This window comes from Zonotrichia albicollis, chromosome 2 (assembly GCF_047830755.1).
Source record: "Zonotrichia albicollis isolate bZonAlb1 chromosome 2, bZonAlb1.hap1, whole genome shotgun sequence".
NCBI classification, from domain to species: Eukaryota; Metazoa; Chordata; class Aves; order Passeriformes; family Passerellidae; genus Zonotrichia; species Zonotrichia albicollis.
In genome coordinates, this window is record NC_133820.1 from 60,084,887 (window position 1) to 60,111,158 (window position 26,272).

At 40.4% G+C, this 26,272-nt stretch overlaps 1 protein-coding gene across 3 annotated transcripts in view; it reads right to left on the bottom strand.

Moving 5' to 3' along the window:
- The window catches only part of LNX2 (ligand of numb-protein X 2), a 59,644-nt gene that overhangs the window by 28,500 nt on the left and 4,872 nt on the right, over positions 1-26,272 (bottom strand). Inside the window, exon 1 of one of the 3 annotated variants that reach the window (XM_074535269.1) lies at positions 12,547-12,740. The exons of 1 other annotated variant lie outside the window; for it this stretch is intronic. The gene's annotated coding sequence lies outside the window, so the exon portion shown is untranslated. Of the gene's footprint in view, positions 1-9,258; positions 9,414-12,546; positions 12,741-26,272 lie in introns of those variants that run through there. One more of the 3 variants, XM_005482495.4, reaches the window with a different exon arrangement.

Here is a 26,272-nt window from a genome sequence, read left to right on the forward strand (position 1 = left end):
TCATCGTTGCCCTGTCTTGTAGTAGATAATGTGCACCTTCTGGAAAGGATTTCACAAGGGAAGAGCATAGCAGCTCTTTGTTGCTGGAGACTAAGAATGCAAAATGAGACCCCAAAAGAGATTAGTCAAAAAACAGTCTTAAATATATTATGTAAGAGCTCAAAGATTGGAGAGCAGATAAGGAGAGCAGCGCACGGAGCCCTCGTGCTCAGACCAGAGCTCTCTCTCGCTGCATTCATGCTGCTGGATTAACGCAGAAGGGATGAGACCCATCTAATGGCTGGTCTTTATGTAATGCAAAATAAACCAGATAAATGTTCTAGAAAAACACAGCACTGAATTGTGACTTTACCAAATTATTTTGTCAGTCAAGGCAGGGGAGGAATACACGGCACAAGTTGTATTGAACTTGGGGTACCTGCAACACCAACAGGCCCTGCAAAGTCACACACAGAACAGGCAGCAAAAACCACTGTATGTGCTGCCCAAAGTGTAGACCTGCACCTACTACTGACTACAACCAAGACTCTTCCTCCTTCTCCAACCAACCAAAACCCAAGAAAGAACCAAGTCCTGATATGCAGAATCACAAAATATTCTGAGTTGGAAGGGATCCATCAGGATCATCAAGTTCAACTCCTGGCCCTGCACAGGACACCCCAAGAGTCACACCATGTGCCTGAGAGTATTTGCCCAAAGCATTCTTGAACTCTGTAAGCCTTGGTGCCGTGATCATTTCCCTGGGGATACCATTGTAGTGCTCAACCATCCTCTGGGTGAGAAGTTTTTTCCTGATATCCAACCTAAACATCCTCTGCCTCCGCTTCATGCTGTTTCCTTGAGTCCTGTCACTGGTCATGAGGACTGTGGATATTGGTACTTGCTCCTCCACTTCCCACCATGAGCATGTTGAAGACTATCATTGAAGCTATGGAAAAACCCAACATCATTCTGAGCACTACTGTAATGGAGATCCAGCCAGGAATCCTGAGTGTGACCATCCCAAATTGATCTCCTTGAAGGTTTCTAGAATTTCTATCCCTTGAAGTCCACGTAACTCACATGGCAGTCTGTGACAGAGCATGAGTCAGTGTCATACAGTAAATATACCCATGAGATAGTTTGACATCTATAACTGGCTATGGTCAAAGAAATTTGCATCTCTCTTTCAGGACGTTGAAATTAATCCTTTTTTATGTTAAAAATTTTAACAAGTTCCTTTAAATTTTGAACAAAATGTAAAATCAGAGAAGAGCAACCAGGCATTCACTGCCATGTAAAAAATTACAATCACAAGCCTTCTGTCTTAGGAAAGGTATACCCAGAGACAGGCTCTGTTTACAAGAGCGTGACACAGGCAGTCACTCCATTGCCACCACTGCAGGAGGTGAGCAGACACACCTGTTCCTACAGCTGACCCATCCCAGGGTCTGAATGCTGCTGGTGCAGAGGCAAACCTGGGGCTGTGCTTTGCTGCAGAGGGCCAGAGACAGGCTCTTCTGGGCAGCTGACATTGCCTCAGTGCTGCCACTGCCCTGGTAACTTAAATCATCAATAAATGCCATATAAGCTATGCCCACCACCTCTTCTGCAGCTAATGTGACCGCCCTTCCACACCTCTCTGCCAGCAGAGCTGTGGAAGAAAGGGCTAGTGCATTACAGAATGAAGATTCAGAAGAAAAGAAAAATCTCACTGACACCACAAAGAAAACCCTAAATCAACAAAAATAAATACCCAAATAAAGACACCACCACCACCTGAAAAAAAAGAAATTAAAAAAACCAAGATTTCTTTACTTTCACATTGCTGTGCTCTACTTTGGGCAAGCCCATTCCATGACCGAGGAAACAATCACCACGATTTTTATTGATCATATACTGCAGCTGCCTAATTATTGACCTCAAGACAGTTTACCATCTGTTCCCGGCGCAAAATGTCAGTTTATTTACAAAGCTCACAAACACAGAGTTTGTGGTCTGAGCAACAGCTGGGATGACAGGTCAGGTCTAAATTTCCCTGATGTAAAGTACTATATCCCTGAAATCCACAATACCAGAGCTCTGCCATTTATAATACCCTACTTCAACCCTCTTTCTGCATCCCTTATATTATTTTCTCTGTCTCCTATCACAGTAGATCACCAGCTCCACAGGATGATAACAGCCCAGGAAAGCTGCAAACAGGAAAAATAACCAGAATTATAAAAAATATGAAGTGGGTAAAAGAGCCAGCCAGGCCTGTTATTCAAGTCATATAATTCCCTAGAAAATAATTTTCCCAGGACTTCATTAAAACAGTCAAATAGTGCAGGTGCTGCCCTGCTTTCAGTTTTAAATTACAATCCACTTGGGAACTGGGCAAGACTGGACACCCAACTGCAAATTTTATGTGCAAATTTTTATTTTAGTTTTTTAAGTGGAGTTGGCACAAGAGTGATTTTAGACTGAAAAGGACAGTCTTATCCTTAGGTCTCCTCTTGTTCTGATTTATTGATGCAATGAACATTCTCTGGAGAAGCTCAACACATTTTTACAAAAGCATTAGATGTCAGGCTTTATACCTACATCAGATTTCATAATATTATTCCTTCTGTCTGAATGCGTGGTATTAAAAAAAAAAGAAAATCACAAGCAAACTGGAACTAGCAGTAAGTTAACCTTTCAGCTGTAGTTGTCTTTACATAAGTCACAAATAGTTAACACTAGTTCCAGTTTGAAGTTAATGGAAACATGTATTTTGCAATTAATGCTCTCAGAGATTTAAGCAATCTATTTCTAAATTATCTTATTAAAATCCTAAAGATTTACAGCCCATTAACTGACTGTTCAAAATTTTACCTAAAACCCAAGTATACCCCAGAAGTAAGCAACTATGCAAAATATCCATCTTAACAATTAATCTCTTATTTTAAAATGACCTTTAATACATCACAATTTTTTATTTTGTTTACAACTGCCTATGCAATTTTCTCAAGCAAAAACAAATGTCAAAAGAACACCCTGAGATGAATGACACCTCTGTTCCTTTGGAGGACTCTATTGTCTCTGTATCCCAAAATGGCTGGGATGCAAATCTCAGTTCTGCACCTCTAACCAGAACTCTCTAACCAGGGCGATGCATTTGCACTGAGATCTATCTAACCACTGAATCAATGATTAATTTCTTCTGTGTAATCTAAACCAGCAGCAAGTGAAAAACTGTCCACCTGTATTTTCCCTTTGATTAAAGGCCACTGGGTATTAGTTGCTTCTTCTCTTCATCTCAGAGGAGATGAGATCCCAAAATTTTGCTTCAGGAATCACAGGCACACCTCAGTATATAATCCTTCATTATTCCTCTCCAGTGTGGCAAGGGAGCATATGGAAAAAATTGTAACAGCTATTCAGACGATTTCATGTGACCCTAAATTCCGGCAGTCCTGGCCTGGCAGATTTGACCTTGAGTGGTAATATCTAACACACACTAATCAATAACTCTGAACAACAGCGCAGTCATCCATCTTGGATTTCAGGAAAGGCTGGCTTAATTTTAAAATGTCACAGGATTTCCACAATCAGTTCTCCATGGACAATAGTCCCTGATTGCCTAAGCTAGCTAAGAAGGGTCTCAATTTTCAAATTCCCCTGCTTTATTCAAATGCCATGGCTGTGAACAGGATCTCTGAGCAGTCAGGAGTGTTTGACATAAGCCCCAGGAAAGAAAAACTAGACAGTGGTTAAACCCATTGCTTAAAACCACATCATAACATTAATTAAACATTAGTTCTTAGTTCCCAGTGCAGTATTCTTCACAGGAATTACAGCATCAGGCTGATGACTTGTAACGGTTCTCAAAGCAGACCCTAGCTTAAGTGAAAGAATAAAAGACAGAAGAAATTAATTAAAAAAATAATGAGAATAAAAAGCTAGCAAACATCATCATACGGGAAAAGTGTTATTTCCCATCTCCCAATAAGCATGACCTAGCTCATTAGATACAATCTCTGCTTTAATATTAAAGCCATATAGCAAACAAGTGAGGTAGTACTAGCAACATGTATTGACTTTACAATATCCATATAAATTATACCGATATCCAAAGGCTGCACTGCCTTCAAACACCAAACCCCGATTCAATCCCTGTCCAAGTTTATGAGGCAATAATCCTGTTAGACACCTCCTCTTTTGAAAATGCAAACAAATTAAAGTTTTGACAAAACATGGTACCTGGCAGCTCCGAGTCAAAAATCTACAAGAGATGGACAGGGCACAGCAATTTCTGCTATTGCTGCAGCCCCATATGCCAATTACCCAACACACCTATTTTTTGTGCTGATGAGCAACCTCTTCCATGTTTCTAAGTTGTTCAGCAGAATGACTGGAATTTTTATATGCAAACTAAATAATATTGTGCCTGAATGGTGACTTTGTTTCACTGAACCACAAGCAGGCAACGCTGGGCTTGCAGTAAAACCATCTCTCCAGAGATTATTTTTTGCCTCTGTGCTAGTCTTTTTGTTCCATCAAAGGAATGCTCTCACAGACAAGGAGTCATCCTTACACCAGGTGTTGATGTGGCACCATCACTGCAAAGGCAAGAGGTCACAGGTGATGATTGTCCTTCCCTGCCCCAGAGGTGAGGATTTTTATATGCAATTCCTCAAAAAAAAAGTGCACACGCACTCCCTAGCTGGGTATTTTCACAGTCCAGCATTTTTCAAGGACAAGACACGAAACCCTGGTTAAATCCGACAAATAAGGAGCATTTGGGAAAATTAACAGGACTGTTAGTTGTGGTTTGTATTTGTGGAGTGCTGCGTTTCCGTGGCAACTGGGGGCTTTAATTACCATCGCAGTGTTAAGGGTCCCTGCTGCACAGGGGCGTGAGACGCTGCCAGGCTGGGGGACCACAGGAGCACTGCCTGTGCTCCCCTCTGCCCCACAGCCACCTGCAGAGCTCCAGGGGATCTGAGCTACCAAAGGCATGTCTGGAATGGGGAAACCGAGGGGCAGCACAAGACTGACCATCCTTAGCAGAGATGACGGATGACACCCACCTCCCAAAACCAGCACCTCAAAGCCAGGGCTGCTCGACATCAGGGGATGACAGGATGAAAGCGGGACTCGCTGCCCAGAGATAAAACAAGTAGGCAGAAGGTTTTGCTCAAACAGGCAAAAATCCTGCTGCAGCCATCTTCTATGGCACAAATGGAACGGCTTCTATTTTGGGACCAGGAGATTAAAATAGCTTTACTTTAGTCAAATTGGTCTCAAATGAGACAGGAAAGATAAGGACTGTGACTCTACGGAGGTTCCTACAATGAAATACCCATTCTTTACAGAAAATACAGAGCTATATCCAATAAATCATCTCGGCATAGAAGAAAAGGAGGCGAGTATGAATCTCAAACAAAGATACAGCTACACATCTACAGACTAAATTTTGCACAGTCCTACTGAACAAGAGCAATGCTGAAAAAGGAGGAAATACAACACACAAGCCAAGCTAGATTAGAGCCACCCAGGTTTGGATGGCTAGTCAGATGTCCTGGTCTGCAGGGAGCACAAACACCATGAAAGAACTTGAACTTGCACAGTCTCTTCAGCAGGCACTGCTACCCACCCTATAAAAGTGTTGCTCAAGTATTGCCTTTCCCTGCCATCATGTTTCGTAAGACAAAAGGTAGGAGCTCATTTTACAGTTTGCAAGATCTATTTTCTGTACGTACACTAAATGTTCTGTTAAGTGGAAAGTGAAGTGCCTGCTTCTGGGGGCTAACCCTGCTTTGTGTCAGAAATCACCCCATGCTAGGAACAACACAGGACAAGCACCTGGGGAGTTAAGGATGCTCCCAGTATTCTCAACAATAGAGCAGGTTTTAGGCCTAAGTGCATTAAAAAAACCTAGAAGAACCTTACAAGTACCTAAACTTGTTTCTGGATTTTTGCAGCAGTGAAGAAGTAAATAGAAAGAAACATAATTAAATAGAAGTGAAAAAACACAGACTTACCTGCCAGGAGACCTGAAGACAAATTTCCTTCCTAGCATAAAAAGAATAAGGAAAGCAGTATTTAATTACTGCTGCTCTAACAGGTGGGCCTTTATATCCAGTGGAAGTGAAAAAAGTACCCCAACAGTCAAAAAGACAAGGAGACAATTAGTGAGGCTTTCTTCTCACTGATGGAGCAGAGGAGAAGAGCAAGAAAGAGTAAAACATTTGCTTATCCGCCATGGATATTTTCTGCCGCGCAATCTGTCCACCAGCCCTTGCCATATGTGCCACCCTTTCTGCTGGGAGAGATGAAGGCAGCAGAAAGCTGTCCATCAAGATGCTAAACCTTCTGGAAAGCCCTCCCCTATGCACTTTGCCCTGAAACAGGGACTTTTGTGGATGAACAGAATACACTTAACTAGATTAAACGTAGCTCATTCCTGGATATGTACAGAGAGAATTTGATTTGATTAATTCAAATTTTAAGGAGCAGTAGCGATTCAAAGGAAATAAAGGAATCCAAGAGCTATGCTCCCTTTTCCCGCACTTCTTTATAACCAGCCCCCATCCCTACGGGTGTGCACGGAGGAAATTCAAGGAGACAGCACTGGGATTAATCATGAAACGGCTTTGATGACAGAGAGAAGCTGGAGGTGGAGGGGTGGAAAGAATAAAAGAACTTTCTGAATAGTTAAATTGTAGGACTTAACTATTTTCAGAGAGAAACACCATCCCATCTCTTCCTTCAGGCATATGCCACCTTGCGTAACTGGTTACAGCTGGTTTCCCCCATCAATCACAACTTGAGTGATGGGGAAAGCTATTTTCAAAGGTAAACTATGCTGTTACTAAGCAGTTTTTTAGCTTAGACATAGGGTGAAAAAATGAAGCTACCTCCTAAGCTAACAAAAACCTCCGATCTCTTTGAAAACAAGCATTTCTAAGATCTGTGCAAGACAGAGCCAAGACAACATGGTTTAGAGACAGCTCAGATAAATGATAAGCTACACACTGTCCTCCTCCCGCAGGAAAGGAGGCAGAGTCCTCTGCAGGAGTGAGTGCCCATGGCCTGCAAGGAACCCATGACAACCCATGGCCAGAGAAAGAAACTTAAAAGTTCAGCAGAAAGAGCACAGAGAATGGTCTAGACTTGGTCTGGAGCTTGCAGCTTCACTTTTCAGCCTCGACCTGCCAAACGCCAGCAGCTAAGGAACATCACTTGGTGAGCTAAGGCAACTCCTTAAACCAGTCTGCCCTGCCTAGAGACTGCTTATTTTCTCCCTAATGAAATAAAACAAGTATCACCACATCAGAACTCTCAAAGGAAAGAGGAAAATAAGAGCCTTCTTGAGCCCATAGTCGAGAGTATTTAACTCAGGCTACCGACACACAGGCCTAATTACGACTTGCCCATGAGCAGGGGTATTGCCTGCAGAGCAACCCACTCACCACCACAACTGCCCCACTTGGTCTGCAGCCCAGCACAGTCAGGATCAGGGAAAGCTGGGCTGGCACTGGCCACCCCCTGGCAAGCAGGTGACTGACTCACCGCCCTGGCTGAGCAGTCTCTACTCGTGCCTGGGAATTATGTTAGGATGCCATGCACTAGCCGACACTTGAATTAACTCCACAAAAAGGACAATTTGATTCTTAACACTTCAGGATGATGGCTGTGCCTCTCCCTATTAAGTCTGCTGAAGACGTTTCACTTTGCTGCTGTACATAACTTGATTTCCAGTTAATTTCCAGGAGAAACTTTCCTTCTGATTTGTGTAAAAAGATTCTTTTCAGAGCCAGAGGCCTGACCCAGCTTTGGGGACATAAAAAAGGCAGAACATGACTTGTGCAAAATACTCTCATATTATTTCGTAGGATGCTTTTCATAAATTAAAACCTTTACACTGAGACCTTCCAATTAGGCTACCTGTCATACTGCAACAGATGTACTCTGTACAGATACTGAAAATAAATGGCTCCACACATCAGCAAAATTTACATAATAAGAACATGTTAGATCTAGAAGTTGTAGTCTTAATATATACAAATATTATCTTAAATAAAGCCCATTTAAATACTTTGTATGTAAACAGGCCTTTACATAAAGAGTAGACTACTGCTTGATCTGAGGCCTCCAGACAGGATTCAGAAAAGGAAGTGGACATTGAGTTGACTATGTAAAATCCAGTCTGGTTATACATATTTGACAGACACAAGTAATACAGAAGCAAAGACTGCATTTGTTTTAATCCTGCTGTAGGAATCATAGTCTCCACTTCACCCCCTGTAATTACACAGCCACCAAGAAAGAGTAGAGACAACAGTTATTGAATGAAAAAAACAGACATTTTTTCTAAAAACACTTCTCTACTCCCTAACCATGTTTGCCAGCTTTTTGTTTCACATTCCCTATTAGCTTGGCTGATTGCATGTCATATATATATATCTATACACACACACACGTTAAAAAATAGAATTTCACTAGCTATTACATAGGGAAGCTTCTAGGGTGCATCTCTTTACCTGCCTGAGGTGCAAAGTTTGGCTGCTTTAGCACATTTTCTGACTCCTGTTAGTGCCCTCAGAAAGAAACTACCTCAGTTGTAACACTATTGAGAATCCGTTCTTTAAGATTCAAGTGAGAAATCTTAGCAAAGCTGCATAGCAGCACACACACAGCAGGCCAGCAGGCCCTGCTATGTATTCTCACACGAGTGACAGGGGCTAAATGTTAAACAGCAATCTCCTAACTCCCCTCTGCAGAATGAATAACGTGGATGAGGGAAAGCTGAGCTGCTGTTACAGCATTTCTGTACCATTTTCCTCAGTAGTCTTGTTCTCTTTACGAAAAGGTAATATTCCTAAAGAAAGGTAAAAAATTAAAATAATTATCTTCTAAGTGAGTAGCAAAAAAAAAAAACTATAAAGAAAAAAATGACACTAAAAACAAGTAACTGGCAGCATCTACGTAAAACATCAAACTTATAGCCATATGCAGAGATTATACAGAAGAGATAAATTAATAGAACTATAAATCAAGAAATAAACTAGAAGAAAATTGCTCAATAAAAGAGAGTTAAGTCCTCACAGAAGGCTACAAGCAAACAGGGGCAAAGCTCAGAAGTTTGCTAGGGTGGGGAGGCATCAGGACTCCAACTGCTACACTCATCTGGCAGACAAACCCCAAGTTGTTAAAAAAACCAAAGACATGAAAATATGAAAGAAAAATGCAAATCACTTAAGATAGTTAACAATGAATTTGTACAATACATACAAGACATTTACTCACATCAGCAAAGAATTCCAAGTCCCCACGCTTTGGGAAGACAGCGGTAAAGGAGTAGTGTGCTGAAGAGTTCAGATTCCTAACTTCAGGCACCACTCTTCTGTACCCACAGTCAAAATGGATGCAGCAACAGAGACTGACAAAAACATGCTACATCGGGAAGGAGCCAACCTTCTCCTCCTCCTCCCTGTCCAATCTCTTCTCAGCAGGCTGAAATTTTGCATCTGTGGGGGATGATACAATTTTTGCTTCCTCATTTATTCTATGCATTCAACCCTTAAGAGCTAGCTTTTAAAATACCAGTCTTGCTTTGAAGGATATTACTTCATTAGCAGTGCTTTTGGAAAAAGGTCTTTAAAAGGCAGACGACTCACCCTCTGGAGTATCCATCTTCTTTGCACTCCCTAACCACAATTCTCATTTTCCCAAACCAAGCACTTCTCAACAAGTTAGGCTAGGTTCACAGACATAAAAAATTCAAACCACCTTTTATTTCCATACTTTTTTTTTAAACTCCCAACTCATACTAAACACATTCACATGTTTTATGCCAGATACTTACATGAAACTTTTTTTTAAACTTTATAACTTTTTTTTTTCATTGCACATTGTCCAAAAGCTAGAAACCACCCCAGACAGCACTCCCGCTCCACTGGGAGCTGTGCAACTGATCCCAAAGTATTACGGTGTCTCCAAGATAAGGATGCACATTCCCATGGGACATATTTCTTTTCCTCAAAAAGGGAGCAGTGCTGTGCACAAAGACTGCAGGATGCCAGAAATGCAACACAAGGACCAGAGGGGCGGTAGACACCTGCCTACCCTTCATACAGAGGCGGGAGCAGTAGCTGCTGTGTTCATAAGGCCAGGATATCTTCACACAACAGGCCTAGCATGCAACTGGGTATCTGGAAACAGCAGACTTCCAAGCTTTTTTGTTCCTATCAGCAGCAACAAGGATTCAATGAGTTACTCAGTTCATCTGCAAACTTCCTGTTGGTAAAATCCAGAGCTTTTAAGAAGTAACTCAAACTTACCATCAAGCTCAGAGTGGTGCAGTGACTCAGAGGAACAGGGTCTAGTGCAGAGCAACAATAGTTTGCTCTACAGTTACCAGTTTCCACCTAGACTCAGGCATTTGGGTCAGAAACCAAACTTTGCACACATCAGTGAAGAACTGTTTAACACTGCAGTAAGAGAACAGCCTTGATTTCCACTGATTTTCAGAGTGAAAAAACTAGTAATTTCAATTTGATGAACCAAGAGGAGGCCAAATGCAGTAATTAAAAGCCTTTATCCTGTCCTTTCTGTGTGCAGTCTGAAAACCAGAAATCCAGGCAAGAACATGATGAGAGTTTCATTCAAAGGAGACAACTTGCTTTAAGAGCAGGAGACTCAACTACAAGCAACACTGACTTTTAATATCAGTCATATGGGATAAGATAATAGACAATATCCCAGGCAACATGACACTGTAAATAAAAGATACAGGGATGACAGAGTTGTGTAAAGGCCATGCTAGCTGAAGAATTTTAAGATGGAAAAGATAAAACTGCTCATGGAACCAAGAAGTTACACTGGAAAGCTACTACAATAATATACCATACATTGGCTAAAGGGAGTAATTTGCATACATTTCCCTTTGTAAACTTCAGGACTAGAAATGTATGAACTCAGATTTAGTGCTTGTCCACACAGACCAGTTTAACTGAATATTAAGTTTCAATAAAGTTAAATTCTGAACTGATACTTTGCTGTTAAACCATGTTCTATTGCTTCAGCTTTAGCCAAACCTTATTACTAAATGAAATCTAAACCAGAAAGGGTTTACAAAGACTCTTTTTGTTTCTCCACTGAGTACATGAAAATAAATCACTGCAGCTTTCCTATATATAATAAAAGGTGTGGGTTTTTTCTAGATGACAGATTTGGAGAACAGCACATCTGCTGAGGCTCTGGCTGGCTGGTGACCCCTGTTTTCCACTGGCCTCCTGACTCCCTTCAAACTTTCAAATGCAACCAAGGGGGTGCTTTGGCTTAGAGATTCCTAGTTAGTGGAAAACTGGGGGCCAAAGTGCGCAATGAAGTTGCTATAAAACCTTATCTCAAATAATTAGGTTTAACATTTATACACAGTGTGCTTGGAGTAGGAAAAATCACCAACAAAATGACTGAACCTCTCCAACAATTTCCAATCTTCACTTAGAAAAAAACAATGCTTGACAGCCAGACCTGACACCCTAATTGCTCCCCCATTTTTCTCTTCCCCTACTTCCCCTCCTCAAATCCTGAAAAAACAGCAAAATGACAGTTATTCTTTCAGACAAACATTTCCACTTGAAAACATTAAGTGAAGTTTTTCCAAAATTCGTATACATCAACAAACCCTGAAGGCAAACAGATTTAGTGAAAATAGAAGGAGCAAATGTCTGAATGATCTTTAGTTTCTCATTCTGTTTTCCAGAAGCATGTCATCCCTTCCTCATTTTTAAAAAAGTCTTAATCAAAGGACTTGTGTTACTTAAAGTTTGCATGCTATGCACGGTGCCTAAAAAAATGAGCAACCTTTTTTTGCAAGGTGGTTAATAAAGGCTACCTGGAAGTTTACAGGGTTTCTAGGAAGCCCAATGGAAAACCTTATGGATAACCGTACAACTATTACTACATACGTATCCTAGGAGACCAAAGAGCTTTCACATTTAAGAGCTTATTTCCCAGGCACCCTCTCGATACACATCTCATGCAATTATAAATAATACAAATAGCCATGAGAAAGGAGGACGTTGGTTTAATTTCAGGCAGAAGGTACATAGACCTCTGCTTGTATCTGCATAAATGTTTCATTTTATTTCACTTCTTCTCACATTCTGACTACAAAAATACTCTTTATCTTTGTATTATCTCACGTAATGCATGAAATGTGTATCTAAAACTGAATTTTAAAACTGCACCATAATTTTTTTTAATCTTAAAAAATTCACACACATATATACAAATCACCAGAAAGTGCTTTTGTATTTAGTCAAGTGAAATCTAGATTCCCGACCGCAGCATTTTGCAAAGCACCACCCTGTTAAAAAAACAAAAAACAAAACATACCAGAGAACCACATAATTTAGGAAAAAGCCTAGGAAAAAGAAATTTTTAAAAAATAATCAAAAAGCACAAACCAGCTAATTTAAAAGAGACTCACTTTCCACTTCATGTATGAATAGCCTATGCATTTAAAACAAACCAAATCAAAAGCATCCCCCTCATTTCTTGTTTGTCATTCTCACCACAGGGTCTAACCTGCAGTTAAGGACTCGGCACCCAGCCTCTGAAGAGGAGCATCCTTAAAATGCCGAGCAGAGCCTTGGAAACACCCTGGTACAATTCCCTGGCAGCCAGAACCCAGGATCTGTTACAAAACCTGCAACACAGAGCACGACAGCCCCTTCCCTTCATCATCCTTTTAGTCTACATTTCTTAGCCTTCCATCCCAGAGGAGGCAACACAGAACACCTGCCAACAGGAAAAGAAGAATATACTGTTGATCTCCTGGAGGAGGGGATATCACCCGGTAACAGGGAACTCCGAAGAAAAAGGCTGTCGGCATGCTGGTATACACAAATTAATTCACCAATGGGTAATTAAAACAGGACGAGTTCCTCCTAAAGCCACTAAGCAGCTCTCAGGGTTTGATTTCCTTAAAGCAGTAAATTAATCACTTATCCTCACACAAACATGAGTGAAGCCCTAACAGCCGTGGCTCAGCAAACACTAACCGGAGCAGGAGCCAGTGTAGAAGAACTGCAGGCGCACTCTCACACCGTGTCCTTTTCAAAACCTAAACTCAACATTAAAATTAACTGCAGGCTAAAATGTTGCCAGCCATTTCTTGTGAATGCATAATGAAACCTTGCTACTCCCCGTAGCACCTCACAGTTTTGCAAGCACACCCCACAGAACACAGGGATGACCTGTGAGGGAATCCTTACAGTAACTCTGTGTGTACAGTGGCTTTACAACACACACGGGACATTTCCAGTCCCTGTCGTTCTATATGCTATAAATATTATGTAAAGCAACAGAATGTTTGCAAGAAAAACAACCAAGTAGATTACGTAACATCCTTCTTTCTTCCACTCCTCTATTTCAGAAAATTTTGCTTTTTTAAAGAAAAAATTTAAAGTGGAATACTGAGACTGTTTTCAAAACTGCATGTACTTTCTGACAAAGTCTCAATTTCCATATATAATTTAGTATCTCAATACTAGAGGTGTACTCAACACAGAAAGTCTGTTTTACACCCTGAAATTGCTTTACTTTTGTCGATTAAAAAAGGAGGGGAAATATTATTATGGTTTTCTTTCAAATTAACTAAGTTTCTGGCTTTTTGAATACTATAAAACCATGCTTATTTGCAGAGCCACAAACTACAACTATCTTCCACAGCAGCTTTTATAAAGTCTAGTAACTCCACTTACAAATTGAATACTTTAGTATTATTTTTCCCTTATATTGGACATAACACAAATTACACACAGGAGAGTCAACAACCAGCTAAATGTAATAACCACCATATCCCTAAAGACTGTCCTCTTCCTTCACTTAGTTCCATGAAGTAGATGAAAAAAACCCTCCAAATCTACAAACAATACGATAAGTGAGCAGTAGAAGAGCATTCTCCAGCAGCAAAGGGTTCAGTTTGAGGTCTCAGTGGATACTTCAGAAGACTTCAGGGTGGCCTTTATAATATCCTCCACTTGAGAAAATATCACGGCAAAGTAAATCATCCCTATGAAAAAGCAACAAATCTGTTTTTCCTGCCTCTTCTTGGCTTGGTGTGGCTTTAAACAAACAGGCTTGGATAAACAGCATAATGAAGAGGACTGATGTCGTTCTGCTTCATGGAAGAGCTGCATGGCCTAGATGAGACATCACCCCTGGTGAGACCATCAGACCAGTTAAATAAATTGTCCAGTCAGAAGTGAGACCCATTCTGCTCCTTCCCATGAGATAAAACCTGTGATGGTATTTCAAAGGCATAGCACTAAAAAAAACCTTTTGACCTCTGCTAGAGACATTTCCAACAGCATTAAAATAACTTCTGCTAGGTTAGCAGTGTTTTCTTTGGGTTTTTACATCTAGTTGTAATGCCTCATTTCAGCTGAAGAACCAACCAACACAAACCAATCCCAGTACTGCGTTCCTCTGTGAGCACACCAGCACTACACCTACATGGGCTTCCTTCAGCACACGTGTCATTGATTAAAGCCATAGCTGGAAATGGCATTTGCTAGGACAGAACGATTTTTACCACGAGGATCTCAGCTGTATGGAACAGCATGGAGAAACACCACACAGCAAAGGAAGGGGGTGTAAGCACAGCCCTTACCCTGCCACACAACAGCTGCTCCCCAACCCAGCACTGCCACCACAAGCCTCCCTCCGCACTCACAAGCATCGGTGCTGCTCCTTCTACGGAGGAAAGGAGGAGGACAGCCGAAATCTGCCTGCTCAGCCAACGTGCTGAACAAGAATTCTGGCTGTGAGCCCCAGAACTGCTTTCAAAAGACCTGAGTGGCTGAAGGGAGCCTGTTCTCCCGTGTGCTCAACCTGCTCCCTCCAACGACGTGGAGTTTAATACACAGACTCTGCAGCTTTAGTAGTGCTTTGCAACATGAAATTTAACATTTTAAGATTTCATTTAAACTAAGGCATGCCACATGACTGCAAAGAGCAGCTGAATAATGAGATCTATGGGAAAGAAAGAAAAAAACCTACCACAAAACCCCATATTATACCAACCTAAAAAAAAAATCATTCACAAAAGAAGAGGTAAACAACTTTTACCCTCATTAAAAAGTTGAGAAATGTGCACACCACCACTAAAATATAATTAATACACAGCCTTCAGGAGAGTCCAAAGGAGCAATTTAATTAACCACCCACTGATTTCATAAATGACAAGAACACACAAAGGTAATGGCACCTTATAATTGAAAATGTCCTGTTTGTTTAGCTGAGCAATTGTGCTGGTCTATGTTGTGCATAAATATGAGGAAACACATTTTCAACTCATGACATTTTAACTTTGTAAGGTGCAGCAGAACAACATACTGCCCACAATACAGTCACTGTATAACCCACTTATTTAATGCCTTTAACCAATAATCTCTAAGTCGCTGACAATCATAAAGGTTTTAACATTTATGAACTTTCCTGATGGGCTTTTTCTACACCCTCTTCAGAAATGTGGAAGAGGTGAGAGGAAAAACAAAAAGAATTTTACTGGCATGCCATTTCAAACAAACTATTGCCTCATTCAGGGACTTGGTTCATATCTGTAGTTCTCCCATTTTTGTACAAAGAGACCCTCTGTGAACCCCATGAAATATTTCTGCTGATGATCTTCTAAACTCATTTTCTCATTTTCGTTCTTCTCTTTCACATGAAGAAAGTTTCCTTTCAGCTACTACATTCTTTGTAAAGGAAAAAGAGAAGCAGCTCTTACCAAGGTAGGAAAAGAACACAGTGAAACATGTGAAAGGCTCTTCCCTGGTTTTTTCATTGAACTTTTCAGGGATAAAGTTGGAATTAATATTCCTTTTCACATTCACAAAACTCAAAATGCCTTTGTGCTGCTACATTAAAACCATCAAAGTCTATTTGACTGAACATGAAACAGAGCAACATCTGAATTTATGAGCTGTTCATCTCCCTATGTAATGGACACACTTAGAAGCATTCAAAAGAGATGTGGAGAAATGGGAGAAGGCCCAGAGAGGGGAAAGATGATCAAAGGAGTGCAAAGTCTGCCATATGAGGAGAGGCTGAGAGAACTGGGTTTGTTCAGCCTTGAGGAAAGGCTTACGGGAGACTTTATCAACATGTTCCAGTATTTAGAGGGTAGCTAGAAAGGTGGAGACTCCTATTCTACAAGGAGACACATGAGGAAAACAGGAGGGCTTATGGATACAATCTCTGTGAAGATTCTGATTGGACAAAAAAGGAATGTTCTTCACAATGAGAACACTCAGCCCTTGGAATAATGTCCCCAGGGACATGATGGATTCCCAAATGCTGGACACTTTCAAAAAGCATCTGGAGAAGGTGCTGCACCATCTTGTCTAGCCTGTGCTTTTGTCAAGAAATGTTGGACAAGATGATCCTTGAGGTCCCTTCCACCCTGGTATTTTCTGATTTTATGACTTATACTTGCTTTGGGGCATGCATAATTTAAAATAACAGACTGAAAAGATTCTTCAGGCATAGAAGACTCCATGGCAAAGCTGACTTGCCAGATTTTTAAAAGGCTGTCCCTAAAGCATTCAACAACATACCATGCAATGATCCTGAGCAGTCCAACACCACCCCAGCAGCAGGGTGTACAAGGATGGATGTCTTGCACATCAGTCTCAGATCTCCCATCCCACCTGTTTTATCAGCCACCATGCAATGACATCAATGACTTTACATAACATTGTCTCCCTGCCCATCCAATACAGAAAAAGCATTTGTCAACAGAAATTGCAACATTAAATGTTGATCCAATTAGCATCACTGAACAATGGAACTACCCGAAGTGATTAGTTCATGTGTACACATTAAATACACACTTTGCAGTTCTGGATCCAAGAGTGAAATCTTTACATAGTAGTATTAGCTGGTCATGTTGATTGTTCCTGAGTTTCCCATCATTAGGTATTTATGATATTTACTCAGTCTGTAGCAAACTGTTATCAGCCACATCTAACTGGATTAGCTGCCCATCAGTGATACCACCAGATACATAAATGTCTTTTTAAAATTATGAAAGTTTCCATTACATTTTATGCACTATGGTTTATTTACCAATCAGATGAGGAAAGAAGAGTTCTTAAATAAATACCATGAAGCATCCTCTAATATTTTTTCTAAACTTTTATCTTTTTAAAGTCCTTCCAGCTTTCATGTGTTAACTGAAGACATTCACATCAGAAACTGGCAGGTCCCAGGTACTGCCCCATACCCCAGCACAGCACCTTTGGGTTCTTGTTACTAATCCTTTTGGTCCCCAAAGGACTTCAGGGCACATTACTACAGGATTAAGCACAACAGTGTTTTCCAATGGTTAATCATGATAACTGCTACATGTTTCCAGGATGCATTCACCCTCTGAAAATGGTTTAGATTTTCTGCTTCTAAATGTTATAAAAATATACTGCTTAAATTCTAATACATCGTTCAACTGCCTGCAGCTTCCAAAACAATCTGGACTGCTCAAACTGAGTTGTTTCTAATGTTTACTACTGAAATGAACTTTATCAAAAATAATTACCTTTGTCCATGCCACCAGCATATTTTAAAAGAAAATCATGCTCCACAAGTCTCTGAAAGAACTCCATTTACCTATCATATTTCTCCCTAACAACTGCACTCAAAGTTTCTCCAGTGGTCTTGCCTGCAGTAAGAGCCCACCCATAGTACACAGATTCCATGTGCTAAGTTAACAAAGTAAGAAGCATTAGGAAAGGGACTGACCACAGCTAGAAAAAACCTTAACCAGACAACACTTGTTACAAGTGCTGCGCTCCACTGGGGAAAGCTCTCAAAGATAAGCAGTGTTTTGTTAACTCACCAAACGTCACCTGGGATGCAGGACAGATGGAAATTAATAGGGAGTCCTCACTAGCACAGAACAACTCTTAATTTTTCACAAAATATCAGAACTTCCCATTGCAGCAAGCAGAAATACCAGATCTTGAAGGCTACCTTCCTCAAAACCTTCCTGTAGGAATTCCTGTACTGCCTGTTCCTTTTTAAGTGGGTTAAATGCTGCCTATTTGCCCCCTACTGTCCCCTACTGTTAGGAAGATTATTTTTTCCTTTATAACAGCATTCTCCCAAGTTCTCTCGTACACAAGTTTGAAGAGAGAGCCAAGGTTGTTGGCAGCTTGTTTATGAAACTGGCCCTCACTATTTCCCCAGTCAGCCCAGAAGGACATACAGTAGATCTCCGTCCTCCCTCCTGAGGTGATCCCTCAGCCTACTTCTATGGGATATGGGATGGGTGCAAGGAAATAACTTAAGTGATCAAAATACACACAGAAAAATAATTAATTTTAAGTATTACATGAGAGATATAAGTAGTCTATTAACTGCATCTTCTAGATTAATTTCTAATTCCATCAGGTCATGGCACAGTGAAGTAATTTAAATCAAGGGATTTACCAGCATTTTGAATTAGTTTAATAATGCTAAACCTCACTGTATATATTCAAGTATTTAACTCACAAGAGCTGTTTTTTTTTTTTTTTTTTACCATTCTGTAGTATTAGTTTAAAAATCAAATGGATTTCATTACCATTTCTGGTAGAGAACATTATTTAAATTTTACAAGAATAATGAAAATAAACAATGCCATTTCACATTTAAACACAACTTAAACCTTTAAACTTAGAAGAGCTCAATTAAACAAATCATATTGCTTATTATTACAAAATTAATTCTTTTGGTGCAGCAATATTGCCTTTTTCCCATCTGTCCCCACTGCCACCAAAGGCTTGTTCAATTTCTACCACTGAACAGCCCTTCCATTTGCTGGTATTCCACCACAGCACATAATTCTGAAAGCAGACGAGTCTTGCCTTGAGCTTGGATCATTGCTCCCAAAAATCTCATCCTTACAAAATTTCTTTTGTGTTCTCAAAACAAGAATAAGTAGAAAATAAAGTATTGTCCAGCGTGGTTTTTCAGTTTCTCTGCACACCAGCAGTGTGACTGCCTCCACATCAGCAGGCCTGCTCAGCACGGGGCTGGCTCTCGCTCAGCCCACGCAGATTCCTCAACCCAGCAGCTCAGACAGCACTCGCTATGTTTTAGCACGTACCTGCTGCTGACTGCTTCCACTTGCACTGGCTTTCCCATGGCTTCTGGCTGTACCAGCAACCCTCAGGGTGCCTTTCACTAGCTCCATCTCATTTCACATTTCCAGAGAACAGAAGAACACAGAGCTCAGCTCAGATAACTTGTAGCTCACAAATCCAGATCTTATGCCATCTCCCTACGCCTCTACTAGCATCACAGCTGAAGGGTTATTTTTAAAATGTCTTATGTATGTACATTACCTGGTTTTAGCAAAACAGAAAATAGAAAATTCTACTCCAAGAAAAATACACAGACTATCTGCTGTAAAACTGTCTGGGCAAACAATTTTAAAATTCCTTAAGGACATCAAATGTCCTTAAACTCAATTTTTGGAATTGAGGAGGATCCACTCTACTGCTACATTTTCTAAGTAGTTTCTTACAGAAGAATTACATTAAGAGTTGAGGAAAAAATTCAGTTATGTCCATGCCAAGGCCTGTATTCCCTTTTTATAAACTCAAGGATTTCTAAATACACATAAATAACTTAAATAAATAAATAAAACACAGGAAAATTTTTCTTCCAGAATCACTTTGCAGCGTAACTAGAACAGTACTTTTCCTTTACTGCATTGTTATGTTCTGGTACTAACCCAAAAGTTCACACCGTTTTCATTTCTTTATTGCCAATAGCCATCTAGGAAACGCTGCCATCAATAGTAAATCTACATGAAGTCACACTCCTCTGGTGCATTTTGTGAATAGCAATCAGTTCATAACACAATCCTGTTTGGTTTAAATTCAGTTTATTCTTCAATTACTCTGCTAGCCCAACTTTAATTTATTATATTTTCTGGTACATTTGATTTTGAATATTATGACATCCTGGCTCATGCCATTAGAGAGGAAACATAAAATGGTGAGGATGTCTAGGGACGGCTGAGAGTAAGGTAGCAACAGCCTGGAAAATTAACAATACCGCTGTCTGTGCTCAGCTAGACTGTTCCTGCATTAGCACTAAAGAAAATATTTCTCTAATACAGACATGTCATCCAGGAATAGCCTCAGGGGCACCATAAAATCCCAGCCAGCACAACAGGCAGCTGGGCTGGTTGGGTGGGCAGACAGCAGCCCCTGAGCCCACTGGGGCAGCTCAGCTGCAGAAACGAAATGCTGGCCCTGCTGCTGCTGCTTGGAGCTCACCAAAGAAAGAAAGAAACCCAGACGGTTCTAAATGCCATCAATACTATATACATTGATTTTTGGGTGGGCTTTTTTTAGCCTTGCCCTGTCTCGGTCCTAGCTAAAAGCATTTCTTTCTCCCAGCACCCAAGGTGAAATGAGAGGCAGCAGCCAGAAGTCTGCTCAGAGGACCTTTCCTGAGAAGCTGGGCAGAAGTGAGGGCTTCACCTTCCCCTCCAGCTCGGTGACCGACTGCATTAACCTTCAGGGCATGCTGCCAGCCCCACCTGCTTACTCAGGCCTTTGCCAACAAGGGAAGCTCTCACTGCACTGCTTTGTCCTTCGAAGATGCATCCTTTTTCGCCTACTTCTTACTCCTGCCTAACATTTGGAGTTGGAACTCCTGAATCCAGAAAATGGAGGGGCAGTCCTGAAGGGGAAATATCAGACTCCTGTATTGATATCTGACCTTTTTTCCTACAACAGATTCTGACAACCTCAAACATGAAAAATGCTTATGTTTCTGCACAGCTTGCTCTATCCCAAGAAATTCCACACCGGGTTTTGAATGCATTTTGAAAACATGTATTTCCCTTCTTTTGTCTGTTGTTCTAAAAGCCTGAAAAACAGCTTACCAAAACAACATGCAAGAGTGAATGCTTTACAGGGGAACCCAGGCAGGCCCATAAGGAACTGCCAGCATTGGAAAGAAGCTGTGGTGAGGGAAATCTGGCTGGAGCCAAATGCTCACTCAATACTTGTCCTCCAGAAACAAATCAAGCAGACCTATTTTCCCCTAAAGGATAATACAGTTTTCAGCTGTCTCTAAGCTGTCTTGTAGCTCAGGCAGTATTTCCAGCTCCTTCTAAACCTCACAGGCAATAAGGATTTTACTAATGATGTAGTTGCAGCAACTGTTGCATTAAAAAGACTATGTCAAAAATTACATGTAAACGATGCCTACAATTACATGGAGGTAATTTAGAAAACTAAGAAGTGCCATGCTTTAGCTTATCCACTGCCTTTCAGTTTTCCCTCACTGCCATGCTTTAGCTTATCCACTGCCTTTCAGTTTTCCCTCACTTCTCCTGAACCTCTGTCGTAACTCAGTTGCTGGTTTCTGTTCTAAAGCTTTTTCCCTCGCAACTCAATCCCACACAAAGGACAGACACAAAAGGGAGGGGCATAAAGGATGCTTAAGCACACTTCCACTGCTAAGTTACTTGATTTCACACTTAGGAAACCCCAGTGAAAGACAGTTATTGGTGCATGAGAAATAGGGAGTACAGTTACAGCTTGTGAAGCCTGATGGAGCCAGAGCAAATTAAATCAGGCCATATTTAGGTGGGATGAAGAGGGACAGAGGGGGGCTCTGCCCTCCTGTTAAGGGCTATCACATGCCCCAGTGTAATACAACATTACCACCGTGATGAGAAAGAAAAGCTCCTCTCATTTTGGTGTGTTGGTACCAGGAAAACACGCCACCCAAGTTCTCCAGAAGCAATGACAACTCTGGCTGTAACCATTTTCTCTTCTCAATCCGTGCACTCATAAGTCACCTGCCTATGCTTATGAGAGCAAATCAGTGCACACGCTCCAGTGTGCACCGGCTCTCATTACCCTGTGTTTGAAACAAATCCTGAATTGAGACTTGATTTTACTTCCCAGCAGGCAGAGTAATCATCAATAATTGATGTCAGTTGGTTTCATTTGGGGGACTGCCTTGGGTGTGCAATGGAGAGTTTTGGTATGCACCAAGGAAAGGAGGATTTGTACATAAAATGATTTGATAATCTGAAAAAATCCCTCAGTAAACAAAGGAAATTTACAGATAATCGTATTAAAGATTAGAGTTGTTTTAAAACAATGCAGAATGTATTCGAGAACATCTGGGGAAAAAGATGGTACTACTAAAAGCAAAATCTTTTGGGAAAATATGTCACCCCTCAAACAGGGAACAGTAATTAATTCATTATTAAATCCTAATCCTTGTCAATTTGTGTTAAATCAGAGCACTTTTTCTAATAAAGACTGTTATCACTATACTTAATGCAATTTCATAGATAAATACATAAATATATTTACATATAGTTTTAACTCTGATTAAATGACTGCTTGATTATTTCATTTATTAATTGCTTCCAATTTGTTTCAAATTTGGGAAGCAGGATAATTTTATGTCAAAAAACTAACTTTAATATTAAAAAAGGACAGAACAAACTGTAGACTAAGAAAAATATATCATGATAGCAAAAGCAATTTGGTGTCTTTCCTTTCATGTTTACTCATCAGCTGGAAAATTAAGAAAATAACTCCTTTTATCTTACAAAGGTTACTCTTTTTCCATCACCCATTTACTGTGTTCTGAAGTTTTGATGTGGCAATTTATATGAAAATTCCCACAAAGAAACCCATAAACTGTTCCTGACATTTTCTATAATCAGTGTTGACAATTAACCGTACTGCTCTCCTATTTAAACAGTGCATGAATGAAGTTCCTCACTGCTGTAACTACTGACAGCATCAGAAGACTATTTACTTCACAATTAAAAAGTAAAAACTACAGAATTGAACAATAATTAAATTGGTAAAAACATCCTATATCATATTCCTATAATGTCTTTCACTAATGTCATGGCTTTGCATGCATCAATAATTTGTATTTCTTTTCTATTCTTCCATAAAAATTCTTAATGTTAGAGCTAAATCTGGCAGGATTTCTAAGATCTGAAAAGAAAGAAAAGAGAAAGCACAGTTCTTTCCCTTGTTATGCTGTTTTACTTCTTCACATACAGAAATTAATTTTATATATATACACCCGCACGTAAAGTTCAATGACAAGCAGAATGTTAACCAGATCTGCACAAGCAGCGATTAGATTGAGCCTTAGCAAAGAAAGCCCATCAGGGATGCTCTGTTGTAACCTTATCATCATAACTGTGCTGAATTCAGTGGCTTCCTTGGGAGCAGAAGCAAAAGGACTCTCATGCCCATAAAGAGCCCTATGGAGTCGCTGCTGTGGATTCAATTGTACGGTCAAGCTACAGGGATGACAAAATAGCACTCTACATGTGATACATCACCTGAAAAATTATATATGCAGGATAGCAATTGCTCCTAACACACATGGATGCATTGTAGTGAAGTCCCTTCTCTCCTGCCTATCAACTTAACCTGCTTAGCAGGTTTTTGGGTATGGACAGACTCACCTATAGGAACACTTTAGAACAAAACATGCTCTTTATCCTCAAAGTCAGTATCAGTCAAAACATAACTCTCTCCTCTTTGACAATCTGAGGCAAAAATAAAAATCTCAGCGCATGCTGACATTACTGTCTGAAATAAGTTGCCTTCACTGAATTTGAAGCTTACTTAAAGGCTTCACCTGTTGTGAAACTGACATGTGATTGTTTGTAGAAGACAAAGAAGCAAGTCAAGCTGTACCCAAGATTTCCTAGTCAAGTATCTTCAACTTCGTAACAGCACAACACTTCAGAACATTTCCTGACGTCACAGCTTTCCAAACTTTTCAAAATACGAGTTAGCAAAGCATTACACTTCTACAGCGTTTCTCTGGTCAATGGCACACATCCCTTACTGCAGAAGAAAGGACTGTTAACAGTTTTCATTTCACACTCCAGTAACCCAAAATCTTGTGTTACCACTCACTTTAGTGTTAATTTTCCCACAGATTCTCTTTTTCTGCTTACAGGGCAAGACAGCTCAGGTCAAGTGCTCAGACAAGCTGTGCTGCTGATTCTCCTTTTTACCACCACTGAATCACCTTCACTTTCGCCTCACCGCAAAGTTATTTTCCCTGCAAAAAAGCAGTAGAGCCACATTCAATAGAAAGTCAGCAGCTACAGTCAAAATGGATTTCAAAGTGGGGAAAAAAGGCCTCCTCACAACTAAATCCTTAGAGATTTTTTATGCAGGATCATTCCAACACTGTATAAATACACTACGACAGGTATGTTTGCTGCTGTGCATGTGGCGAAGTCCAATTCAGTTCCTGTCCCTTCCAGCTACAGAATACAAAAGTATCAGTGCTGAACAGACATGCTGAGCAAACCACCTGATTGCAGGAATGAAGAGTAGTTACTTTGCCAGACAAAGATACCTTTTTTATTGGTGATTTCAAAAAAAGAAACATTTGGGAGCCATCACGGAATTCTTATGAAGCTTTCTTACGTGTATGTACAGACCTAACTTATACACAGTTTTAAGACATTTGCATGAAATGCATGGCAGATCCACAAGTATTTTTAGCCTAATCAAATCTGAATGAGTCTAGCCCTACCTTTAGTGTCTAAAAGGGACTAAAATAGTTAGAAAGCAAACCCAAAATCTGAAGGCATTCAATACTGTTTTAATACTAGGCAGGAAACCCTGTGAATTTTAAACCTTCAATTTTCATTTGAAGCAGAAATGACAGTTTAACAATGGACTAATTGTAAAAATAGACCAGGAATTGACTGGCACTAATTTTTAATTAACATAAAGGCAGGAACTGGGTGAGCCTTCATTAGCTTCTGTCAATAACAATAAAAGGCTGAGAAAACTGCTCTAGAACAAACAAGACATAAAAACAGGAAAAAGAGGCCAGACATTAGGAAACCCTCATCAACCTGCTCCAGAAAAAGCTTGACTGAAAATGTTTTTCAAGAAGTTTAAAAAACAAGTTACTTCAGTTCAGAGTTGGGGCAGCCCCTGGGTGCACATGCACTGTGCCAAGGGTACTCAGAACTGTTTGATCAGGACAGGGTTCATGGCAAACTCTCCAACATGATCAGAATGCTTACCCAACACATCAGAATCTATAGGGCCTTGTGATGCATTGACCAGCTTTCACTCACAGTTAATTCATTCTGGTTATAAACAAGTGTTAAACAACTCAATTTTTAAAAAAGCAACTTGAGAGAAAATGACATGGGCCAGGGCAGCAATAGATCAATTAAGAAGAGGGAAGAAGACAAAGAAAGGTGGGCCATTGGTAAATAAATGCATGAACTTGGAATAAACAATAAAGAATCCTCCTCAGCATGAACCAGCGATAGTGGTAACTGGTTTGGGGATTTTCTGTAACTTTTAACCTCCAAACATGTAGAGGCAACTTAATAAGATGCATACTTAAGTATTTAATCTATCACAGATATTCAGTGCACTATCCATGAGGCACATGCAGACTTTAAGGTCTCCAGCTTGCTCCTTGAAATGTGACTTGCTCTAGATGGAGGCTACTTGCCCCTAGAATGGACTTTGAACGTGCTGCTCTATGCAGGCTGGTACTGACAGCACTGGAAGAACCAGCTGTGTTGAAGTCAGAATGTGGTCAGTTTAAGAGCCTTGCAGGGCTTATTGGCTTCCTTCTTGGCATTTTGGTTTTGCTGGTCAGTTAGAGGAATTATTTGGATGACATGGCCACAGCCACAGAAACCCCCACCACAGGCTCCATTCTACTGCCACTATGACATAGCTCATTTCATGGAGGGACTACGAGGTCTGTAGACAAAAGCGCTTTCACTTCATGACAAAGTAAAGTGCACCAACAAAGGTGGCTCACTGATACCAGCCAAGCTTTTTTTGTTTGCTTTTAGAAATTAAGATCTTGTTTGGGAATGCCTACCAAAACTCAATGTCCAGAAAATCACAACACCTGGATTCTGCAACATTGCTTTGTATCACAATAGAAGCCTCCTGGGTTGGTCCTTTCAAAGCCTTTCAGAGCAAACATAACATTCCTGCGGCAGAACACAACAGTTTGTCCTAGCACAAGACAGCAACCACAGAAAATCGCTTTCCACAAACTGATTTTGGTACACAAGTCAGCCTCCATCAGCTTTGGTTGCATTTCAATTTTCTTCTGTTGTGCCAAAAAAACCCTGCTGTATCAGCTTTCTTCTTCCTACCTATGAGCTCTGAAACAAGGATTAGCACCAATCTGAAGAACAAAGAAGGCCACAGGAAGGTAAGAGCTTAAAATCCCCCATCACAGGTATTCT